The sequence below is a fragment of the Macaca thibetana genome, chromosome 15 (genome assembly GCF_024542745.1).
Source record: "Macaca thibetana thibetana isolate TM-01 chromosome 15, ASM2454274v1, whole genome shotgun sequence".
NCBI lineage: Eukaryota > Metazoa > Chordata > Mammalia > Primates > Cercopithecidae > Macaca > Macaca thibetana.
This window is the reverse complement of record NC_065592.1, coordinates 69,290,144-69,302,488: the sequence shown is the minus strand read 5'-3', so window position 1 is coordinate 69,302,488 and position 12,345 is coordinate 69,290,144.

Sequence of the window (12,345 nt, the reverse complement as noted above, 5' to 3'; positions counted from 1 at the left end):
TATACTTGGGACGCTGCCTTCCCTAGATTTTTAAGAATCTTGTACAGTGGAGGTTCAAGAATAGGGAATACGACACAAGTATATGTCTAGTAAATGTTAAGTAAATGTGTTTAGTAAATGTTAAGTAGTTTAGTATGCCTAACTTCAAGGGAAAGCTCATAGGAGGAAAAAATATAATGAGAAGAATAGTCTGTAAAGCGAAATAAGATAAATAATGCACCCTTTAAATGTTCACATGACTTGCTACAGTTTTCTTTTCTGAAATTCAATGTCCTTGTAATTACTTGTTCAGTGGTTGTCTTCTCTAATAGAGTGTAAAATCAAAAATTGCAGGGGCTGTGTCTTGTTCCCCCCTGCTTAGCACAGTTTCTGCCACATAGCATACATGAGACTTCAGAAAATCTCCAAAGAAAGAAAAGAAAATATGTACTTGATGTGGTGTACAAGAAACAACCAGTGATTAAAACTCATGGTTCGGGAGTGTCACCTGAAAACCAGTGTCTTCAGAGGACTTGGCTGGAAATAACATTAGGAATGGCTTGTGGAAGCCATCCAAAAGTGGATGAGGTAGTAGTCCACCCTCAGAACTCACAGCTGGGATGATGAAAGACATGGTTCAAGTAGTGGCAGATCATGTAGGAAAGAAAAGAATAAATGAGAGATGTTTGTTCAAGATAAAATTGTACAGAATTTTGCACAGTGGTATAAACAGACTGAAAGAAAAACATAAGATAGAAAGAAGACAATTTCCAATAGGAAGGACAGGGGTTAAAAGGTGACTTTGAGAGAAATGAAGCCTGTTTTGGGGAAGAAATTAATAAGACTTGATAAGGAATTTAATTTGAAACTACTAAGATTTGTTATTGAAGAAATTTATCTGTCAAGGATCTTTTATCTGTAAGTTTTTTTGCTGATGTGTTAAAATCTCCTAGTTTAGGAGTAAGGATAATGCTATAATTCTTAAAACTTGTTTTACTGCCTAATACATCTTTTTTTCTTCAAGTTGCATTCTGAAAAGTCCTTTTACAAATGTGATTACTGTTTTAAAAATTTATCATAATTTTTCTTGGAAAAGTGAATTTGCAGATTCAGACCCTCATTGTTCATACTGATTCCAATCAGCAGGAATTTAAATCCTTTGTGAATGGCTTATATCTTACTTAGAGTCTTATGGGGTGTGCCCTTGAAAAATCTTCTCTTTCTAAAGGTAACAACAAAAAGTAGTGAAGAAACTTTCAACTTCTCTATAACAATATCTACTTTTAATTCTTCTTTAGGGAAATACTTCAAAGTCTTTCCTTGTTTTTTGTTCTTTTTATTTTAGTTTTTATTATGTTTTAGAAGAAAAAAATCTGTTTTGTACATCATATTTGAAAAGCCTCTGTTTTTCTCAGATAATGAGGTCCTGGGGTCTATAGGTCTGAATTAATACTGCAATCACATCAGGTTTCCTTTAAGCTTTAGATGAAATGCAGAGGAAAGACCAATTCAATGACTCAATTTTCCTCAAATGTTTTGCCTCCCAGTGATCAAAAGGGGATTATAATAGTGTTTACTTTGTTCTCTCCTATGATCAGAACTTTCCAAGTTGATTTTTAGAGTATAGTAAAACAGGTCTCATCTTCATTTACAATATTTATCACTAGCAAGAGAAGGAGATAGGTATTTCTAAAGGTGTTAGAAGAATCATAAGTGAAGTCAGGTAAAATAAAGAAAAGTATTATAAACTTTTGGCAATCAGATAAAAATAACAGGTAAACCTAGAAGATATGTTTTTTTGTTTGTTTGTTTGTTTTCTTTTTGAGGCAGAGTCTCACTCTGGTGCCAGGCTGGAGCGCAGTGGCACAATCTCGGCTCACTGCAACCTCTGCGTCCCAGGTTCAAGCGATTCTCCTGCCTCAGTCTTCTGAGTAGCTGGGATTCCAGGCGCGTGCCACCACGCCCAGCTAATTTTTGTGTTTTTAGTAGAGATGGGGTTTCACCATGTTGGCCAGGATGGTCTCGATCACTTGACCTAGTGGTCTGCCTGCCTTGGTCTCCCAAAGTGCTGGGATTACAGGCATGAGCCACCACACCCAGCAGAAGATATGTTTTAAAAACATTTCTTATTTTAAGAAAAAAGGGAAAATATTATGAGTGGATGAGTATGTTTGACACTGTGATGGAACAATGACAAAAAAAAAGAAAGCAATAAAACAGACATTTCATTCTAAAAGCTCAAGTAAAGTAATACACATGAAATGAATTTAGATAATGGTATAAAGGCCCAGAAAAAGGGCACCAGGGAAACATTAATTATTTCATTTGTTTGCATAAGAAATGAATAGGAAGGAAATATTTGGATGCTGAAGAAGAAACAAATAAGCATACTTAAATCACATTTCTCTGGACTAAAGTTTATGATATGGGACATGAGTCCCTGGTATTATGAATTTTAAAAAATACAAACTTCAGTATGTCTAAGTGTAGACAAGCTAATATTTATAATGTATAATGTTTATAGTAAATTACACTACTTATAAATGCTTATTATATTTATAATACATTATAATGTTACTACAACCCAATGTTACAGTAGGTTATAAATGCTCAGTTCTTATTTATAATATTGAGGAAATTATTCTTTCAAATTCTAAATTTAGGTGGATTTACAGCCAAACCTAGTTCTATTACACTCAAAATAAATGTATCTATATATATTTTATGAGTAACTTTAGATGTTGTAAGATTTTTCTAAATATTATTTAGCACATTAATAAATAATGGTGAGTAATGCTTCTAAGACTGTATGCACCCTTCTTAATCAAATTCTTCTCTGCCTAATTTAAATTAAGGCAACTAGGATGAATTAAATATATAAAAGCAAGATGCTATGCGATATTTGTGGGTGGTGAACATAAAACTATGTTGTAACCCTACTTTCAATGCACTCAGAATTGAAGTAAATGTTCCACTGGGGAAATACACAGTCTCCTCGTAGTCAGAAAACCTGAGTTCAAGATCCAAGAAAGTTGTGAAAGAGTTTATTTTTGCCAGACATTTTTTTTTCAGTTTTGACATGAGAGCATTAACTCTAAATGCATTGTGATAAGATTAAAGAAGACAGAGAAAATGAAAGTAAAATAGACCACTATGATATCATTATACATAATAACATCTATTCTGTTCTTTGCCTCTGTACTGACCATGTGGCCTTCCAAAAAGAAAGAAAAATAATAATGGTAGAAAAATTTCATTTTATTTTATGCATATATACCTAGTCTTCCCCTTAAAATGGCTCATTGACAATTAAAGTTGCTTCTCTTGGTTTTTAATAATAACAACACTGATCTGCCTGTTGTATTTCTTTAGATGAGTGCCTGGATATTTGCCTTGAATCACAGCATGGCAATCATAGCCTTGCTAGGATAGAGTCAGGCCTCCCATTAATTCTAGACTTCCTAAGCTCATCCTGCAGTGCCAGCTAAGCCTTTTTAATCTCCTTCTTCTGACAAAGAGCCTCTTATTCAAAATTTCAGTTCATGGAACCAAAGAGGAAGTATCAACATATTTATTTGTTAATTTTTCAGTTGAGAGTTAATACTATATTCAAGAGATATCCTGATGGACCAGAGAAGGCAAGAAAAAGAGTAGTTTTGAATAGGTAATAGACTATTTGATCTCTAAAGACAACAAAATCATATAACACACCTAGTTTTGTTTCATATATGCTTCATTTTAAGAGCCAGGACAGAATAGATTCTGTCTCCAGATGATTACAATGCTGGGACTTAGGTTTATGTATTCCTGTTCCAAGGCCCTGGTGTGCTCTGTTACTTTTCTAAAGTGATGTATATAGTCTAGTGGTTGCTCTCCTGGTTCATATTCCTCTCAGGTACTTTGGAATGATGTCATCACAGGAGGAACATGGTAGTTCTACAGCACACGTATGATACGTGTTCTTAGTCATTGGGTAGGTTACAGACAGTAAGGGGTCTCAACATAGAATGGATATGACAAAAATATGGGGATTAAAAAATGCACATAGAGAAAGGTGGACTTGAAATTATAGGAATTGATGATATAGAGTAAATCTCTAAGATAGGGGTGTCTAATTTTTTTGGGATCTCCTGGGCCACATTGGAAGAAAAAGAATTGTCTTGGGCCACACATAAAATATACTAACACAATCATTGATGAGCTAAAAAAAAAGAAAAAAAAAATCACAAAAAAAACCCCTCATAACGTTTTAAGAAAGTTTACAAATTTGTGTTGGGTTGCATTCAAAATCCTCCTGGGCTGCATGTGGTCCATGGGCCGTGGGTTGAACCAACTTGCTAGGAGGAAAAAAAAAAGTAGTCACTGGGGTGACTATGCCATTACCTTGAAGGAGGTCGGGCCTTAATTCTCTACTTTCTCAGCGCTGGCAGATAATTTATGGAAAGTAACTGTATTAGTCTGTTCTCACACTGCTGATAGAGACAAACACAAGACTGGGTAATTTATAAAGGAAAGAGGTTTAATGAACTCTCAGTTCCATGTGGCTGGGGAAGCTTCACAATCATGTTGGAAGATAAAGGAAGAGCAAAGGGACATCTTACCTGGTGACTTAATTATTAATTATTTAGAATTAAAGAATTTTTGTGTAGGGGAAAGAAAGGCAAGAAAGTTTGTGTAGGCCGGGCGCGGTGGCTCACGCCTGTAATCCCAGCACTTTGGGAGGCCGAGGCGGGCGGATCACAAGGTCAGGAGATCGAGACCACGGTGAAACCCCGTCTCTACTAAAAATACAAAAAATTAGCCGGGTGCGGTGGCGGGTGCCTGTAGTCCCAGCTACTCAGGAGGCTGAGGCAGGAGAATGGCGTAAACCCAGGAGGCGGAGCTTGCAGTGAGCTGAGATCGCGCCACTGCACTCCAGCCTGGGCAACAGAGCGAGACTCCGTCTCAAAAAACAAAACAAAACAAAAAAAAAAAAAAAAAAACAAAAACAAAAAAAAAAAGAAAGTTTGTGTAGGGGAACTCCCATATATAAAACAATCAGATCTCATGAAACTTATTCTGTACCACAAGAACAGTATGGGGGAGACTGTCCTCATGATTCAATTATCTCCATCTGGCCTTGCTCTTGACACATGGAGATTATTAAAATTCAGGGTGCGATTTGGGTGGGGACATAACCAAACCATATCATTCTGCCCCTGGCCACTCCCAAATCTCATGTCCTCACATTTCAAAACCAATCATGCCTCCCCAGTGGTCCCCCAAAGTCTTAATTTACTTCAGCATTAACTCAAAAGGCCACAGTCCAAAGTCTCATTTGAGGCAAGGCAAGTACCTTCTGCCTATGAGCCTGTAAAATGAAAAGCAAGTTAGTTACTTCTTATATATAATGGGGGCACAGGCATTAGGTAAATACGGCCATTCCAAATGGTAGAAATTGACCAAAATGAAGGGGCTGAAGGCCCCATGCAAGTCTGAAATTCAGCAGGGGAGTCAAACCTTAAAGCTCCAAAATGATCTTTGCCTTCATGTGTCACATCCAGGTCATGCTGATGCAAGAGGTGGGTTTCATGGTCTTGGGCAGCTCCACCTCTGTGGCTTTGAAGGGTACAGCCCCACTTTTGGCTGCTTTTATGGGCTGGTTTTGAGTGTCTGCAGCTTTTCTAAGCATGCAGTGCAAGCCGTCAGTGAATCTATCATTCTGGGGTCTGGAGGATGGTGGCCCTTTTTTCACAACTCCACTAGGCAGTGCTCCAGTGGACACTGCATAGGGGCTTCAAACCCACATTTATCTTCTGCACTGCCCTAGCATAGGTTCTCCATGAGGACTCTGCCTCTGAAGCACACCTCTGCCTGGACATGTAGGCATTTTCACATATCCTCTGAAATCTAGGTGAAGGCTCCGAAACCTCAATTCTTGGCTCCTGTGCACCCACAGGCTCAACATCACATGTAAGCCTCCAAGGCTTGGGGCTTGCACCCTCTGAAGCTAAGGCCTGAACTCTCTGTTGGCCACTTTTAGCCATGGCTGAGACACAGGACACCAAGTCCTGAGACTGCACAAAGCAGCAAGGTCCTGGGCCCAGCCCTGGAAACCATTTTTCTCTCTTAGGTCTCCTGGCTTGTGATGGGAGGGCTGCCATGAAGACCTCTGAGACATGCCCTGAAGACATTTTTTCCATTCTCTTGGCAATTAACATTTGGCTCCTGGTTAATTGTGCAATTTTCTGCAGCTGGCTTGAATTTCTTCTCAGAAGATGGGTTTTTCTTTTCTATCACAATGCCAGACTGCAAATTTTCTGAAATTTCAGGCTCTGCTTCCCTTTTAAACATGTTTTAATTTCAAATCATATCTTTTTGAATACATACAACTGAATTCTTTTAACAATACCAAAGACCTTTTGAACACTTTGCTGCTTAGAACTTTCTTCCACCAGATGCTCAAAATCATCTCGAGTTCAAAGTCCCACAGATCTCTAGGGCAGGGGCAACATGCCACCAGTCTCTTTGTTAAAACATAGCAAGGGTCACCTTTGCTCCGGTTCCCAACAAGTTTCTCATCTCCATCTGAGACCATCTTAGCCTGGACTTCATTCTCCATATCACTAAAAGCATTTTGGTAAAAGATATTCAATAAGTCTCTAGGAAGTTCCTAACTTTCCCTTATATTCCTGTCCTTTTCTGAGCCTTCCAAACTGTTTCAACCTCTGCCAGTTACCCAGTTCCAAAATCACTGCCACATTCTTGGGTATCTTTACAGCAGCACCCCACTCTACCAGTACTAATTTACTGTATCAGTCTTTTCACATGCTGCTGTTAAAGACATGCCCAAGACTGGGTAACTGATAAAGGAAACGGGTTTAATAAACTCTCCGTTCCAGTGGCTGGGGAGGCTTCACAATCATAGCAGAAGAGGAAGGCAGAGCAAAGGGACATCTTACATGGCAGCAGGCAAGAAAGCGTTTGCAGGGAAACTCCCATTTATAAAACTATCAGATCTCATGGGACTTACTACCACAAGAACAGTATGGGGGAAACTGCTGTCATGATTCAATTATCTCCACGTGGCCCCATCCTTGACACTTGGAGATTATTACAATTCAAGGTGAGATTTGGGCGGAGATACAACCAAACCATATCATTGATTATGTCTTTCTGTGGTTCTTGACATTAGCCATCATTTTTCTTGCATTGCTGATAAATATACGAAGTAGTCTCCTTGAAATTTTATCAGTTCTTTAAGTCTTTAGATTACTGAGTGGTTGTCAGAACCAGCTGGTAGCACCATAGAGAATTTAAAACTTTCGTTGATAAGCAACAGTTTTTCTGACAGTGAGACAAGTGTTTTGAGTGGATAAGCATAGAGAATTCTTATAAAGGAGTTATCACAAGAGGTATTGTAGCAAATATATTTCCTTACTACAAAACTAATACTTGTTTTAGGTACCGAAGTGATAGGCGGTGAATAGAGATGTCTAGGTCTTTTACACACTAATCGAAAGTGTGGTTGGTAGACTCAGAGAGTAAAAAAACTGTTTTAACTTATCACATAGCTGTAACTGGTTGTTAGTTGTAGGTTGATTCTGTGAAAGAAAAAGTACCATTTTCCTGTGTACATCTTCTAGCCATACAATCAATTATTAGCCTTGGAAAAAATTTATTGCCATGTCGATGACTTTTTTTGTTTTGTTAAGTTTTGTTTTGTTTTGTTTTCTGAGACGGAGTCTTGCTCTGTTACCTAGGCTGGAGTGCAATGGTACGATCTCGGCTAACTGCAATCTCTGCCTCCCAGGTTCAAGTGATTTTCCTGCCTCAGCTCCCGAGCAGCTGGGATTACAGGCACCCGCCACCATGCTCGGTTAATTTTGTATTTTTAGTAAAGATGAGGTTTCACCATGTTGGCCAGGCTGGTCTCGAACTCCTGACCTCAGATGATCTGCCCGCTTCAGCCTCCCACAGTGCTGGGATTACAGGCATGAGCCACCGCGCCCAGTCCCATTTTGATGACATTTAAGAGATGTTCAGGGAGTGAAGTTTAATCAAGTAAAGAAAGCCCTGTCCAAACTTTCAGACCTATCCTTAATTTTAGCATATTTTCAAATCTCAGAAAAGTTATGTGTTTAAAACATGATCACTATCCATACTTCTGTGCAATATTTGCAAACATGAACAGACTGTCGTGGTTGCCAGGTAAAATAATGGTCTGGTTATAGCACTTGTATTAAGTGTCGTGGCAAGAATACATAGCTTCCACCCTTATAAAAAAATCTGAGTATTCAAGGGCAACCTCTGCATCACCCTATATGTTAATGTTGATTTTTTAACTCTCTGGTTTATGTATTTTGTCACACCAAACCACCCTTTTGGCTGGAGGATTAGATATGTAGCTATGAAAATATCCTGAAGTGAAGTGACCTTTTACTTCAGAAAACTAGATACAGAGTCGGGCATGTCCAAAGTAGAAAGCTAAAAGAAGGGAGATATGAATTTAGCAATGAGTACTGTGTGAGAAGCTAAATGGGGATGGACGATCAAGGTAAGACAAAACGAGAAATGATGTAAAGACAGAGATTGAAAGCAAACTCTGGAGGCAGATGTTCTGGGTTTGAAGCTGGATTAACCACTCACTGGCTGGAAAAGCTAAAACAGTGTTTAGCTTCTCTGTGTCTTAGTTTCCTCAATTGTAAAATGGGATGATGAGTGCCTATTTCTTAGGGGTTCTATGAGGATTAAATGTGTTAATATTTGCAAAGTACTTAGAAAAGTTTCTTGCACATAATTGTATGTGTGTGTTTAATGAAACAATATGCATAAAAATTGAGCATGAGCATGAGATATACTGGATAAAATATAAATTAGGAAAAAGTATTTTTGCCTAGATGGTAATAGCTAACCTTTATAAAATGCTTTATCTGTGTACTGAAGATATGCATTGTCACAGGATACAAGGTTCTGCAGATATGGATCACTTCAGGGAATTCATTCCCTTGAAGTTCATTCTGCATTCAAACCTTAGTGGTCTCATTGTTCCCAATCAGGGTTCAATGTAAGTTAAGTTACCACAAATGTGATTGCCACTGAATATATTTGATATGATGTGGGTGCAAGTTGAGTGCACTGTGTTTACACAGAAATCTTCTTATCTCCCAGGGCAGTGTCAGTTGAGCACATTCAACTCTTGTATGCAGCTCCGTATGAGCAGGCATCAGGCTTACCATAAACGGCCTTTGTAAGGTTCCAGGGAAAAGTTGCCAGCAATGGTATTTTCTAACCATACCATGCTTGGACACGATTCTGATCCTGTGAACGCCTGCTTATAGAACATTCCATTCACATTATTATCTGCTGTAGTCAAAATAGCAACAGTGACTTCTGCAGATAGGGGTGTCATGTAGCCTTTGCACCCAAGAAAGTGCCTCAAAAGAACTTTATACTGCTTGAAAGCACTCAATGTATCAGTTGCTGGCTGCCTCTCAGTAGCATATCCTGTATAGATAAAAACTGAGATTTTTCTCAAGGGTATAAAAGAATTAATATGGCAAACATAACCAGCATACTATATTTGAAGTTGCAAGTTAGTATTATGCAATCAACTTAGCAAGGGATGCTGTTTATGATTCTTTCTCTTTTCTCCAAAACACCCAAATAAAAAATACTCTGGTAAAATCTGTGCGTTAACTTCAATCCAATTTACTTCCTTGAGGGTCAGAATATCTGAATGATTCCCGATTGTTGACACTCTGTTTGAGAGAAACAGTGAAGAGTGTTATTTTCTTGAATTCAAATGCTCTTTGGAAAAAGAATGATGATATACTTCCCTGTGTCATTATTATTCATTTCCCTTTTTTTCTCCCATTTGCCACATTTGCCTTTTGCTCCCTGTATTACTCCTCTCAACTAAGACTTTGCTTCCCTGGGTAGGAGTTTCTGATTTAACTGCACTGTCCATGCACAGAATTGGTAGGAGAAAAACACATTGATTTTCTCCTATTTGCATTCTCAGGAAGAAAGACAAAGATAAAGGAAAATGGAGAAATTACTTCTAGCTAGTACAGCAATACTACTAAATGGTCAGTTTATTCACAAGATACGTTGTCATCACTTTCCAATCCAACATTCCACTAGGAATACATCCAATCAACACTTTCCAATCCAACATTCCAATCCAACATTCCATTAAAAAATCAAATTCAGAGTAACTGAAATAATGTTCTGAGTGGTAATACCATTCTCACTGGACATGCAAGTATTAGACACAGGCAAGAAATTCACAAGGAGACACGAAACACATAATTTCAGGCTCTGTAGAAGTGACATAGAAATATAAATTCATGAATCATTTCTTTTTAAACACATCATAGTGGTAACTAGTTTTACTGATAACACTATAATTAGTCAACTATTTATTAGTGATAAAAATATAAATTGTTATATTTCTGACAAAATTTCTTAATGCAAAGAATCTTTTTTATGTTGATACAATAATTTCCCTTATACTAATCTCTCTTAAAGAAGTAATTGAAGATTTTTGTCATTTTTGTGTGTTGATAAAATTATTTTGCTTTACCTATATTGTAAAAATATGTTATTAAATAGCTGACACTGGCTATTTCTGCCTTCTTAGTAGTAACATAATAAGTCTGTATGGTAGAATAAGTAGTTATTTCAATAAAACAGCACAAAATACAATTCTTTAATAGATTTTGATGGACTTTTTGGTGGAGAAAGATGGGACACCTGGGTGCAAATAACATATAGGCAGTACTAATTTGTTCTGTGTAATAAAATGTGAGGTTTTGAGTGTCAAGAGTACCCAAGAGAAAAAGAAAAAAAGATGAAAGGGAAGGTTGGAAAAATAAAGGGGTGAAAATCAAGAGAGGGAGAGAGAGATACTATATATCTGGTCCGATGGGGGGATGCTGGGATTGCAGGGAGCCTGGGGGAGACAAGATAGAAAGAGAGACAAGTGAGAAAGTCCCCGTTGTGTGAGTTCCTGAGAAAATTTTTTGCAACAATACATAGCATTCAGTTTCAAATAATTTTATCTGCCGTTATGTAATCCTCATCTCTGTCTCTACTCCCTAAACAGAAATCACCAACATAGAATAATAGTGTGCTGCCGATGCTCTGGAGAGTGAGATTGCTTTCTTCAGGTTTGGGGAAATGTGTGGAAAGTACAAGGTTGGTTACTGAGGGCAAGAGATCACTGAAATTGAGAGACTAGAGGGAAAAATAGATGACATGACATGAGAAAACACGTCAATGTAAGACCCAGGAACAAACCAAAATCTTGAGGAGTATGTTGTAATTCCCACATTATTTGACACAGAGACTTAGGAAGCTTATATTTTTTGTTATTTGTTCATTTGATTCTAATATTAATGAGAAATAAGGAGGCATCTATGTCACATTATGCTAATAATTTGAAAAACACCTAAATATTTAAACACTTGAAAAATGTAAAATTGATTATCTGAGTTTTATAGGATTCAGTAATAGACATTCATATATTTATATGTAGTTAATAACATGAAAAAAGCTCAAAAATCACTAGTGGGGGAAAAAGGCAAAAATAAAAATATGTATTTTATCCAGAGAGAAATTGCACAAACTGCACATTATTTTTTTCTAAAAGACTATGGGAAAATGTGCAAAAATGTTAGTCAGTGCGTATCTATGGGTAGAGGCATTATGAGAGGAATTGTTTTAATGCCTTCCTGAATACATCTATTTTTCTATATAATAGATGTATTCTTGCTATAATCAGAAAAATGTCATTAAGAAACTCAAATTTATCAGTTTGTTCTCATCCCATGCCAAAAAGAAAACTATTTTTTTTTTTTTTTTTGGTAACTGATGCTATTTGTATATTTAAGTCATACTTAACCTGTATAAGACTTTAAAAGGAAAAAAAGTAGGAGAGGAATAGTTGAATTTGGGTTGAAAATAAAAAATCCTATGGTTTATCAGACATGGTAAAAAGCCAGAGTGAGGCTTAAAACTTTCAACAGCAGAGAATGAGATATTGAAATTTTGGAAAGTAATGGAAATTTTGCAAAATTACCACTGGCATTACAGCATCAAACTATCTATAAAAGCTGGGTCATTTTAAGATGTTTCTAATTTGCTCTATGGGGTATTTCTTTTCAATGGGAAATCAACTTGGAATTTAAAATTGAAGCCAATGAGAAACTAGGTTAATTTCATGCAATTCAACTCTTGAGTCAATTTTTCTGACTCACATTGAGTCCATAAATATGTATTATTAACATTCTGTTAATACAATAGAACTTGTTATAGTCAAATTATCGAAGCTCAGATTTGCAAAACTGTTTCTATTATCCACCTTAAAACCTACAGTGAGAA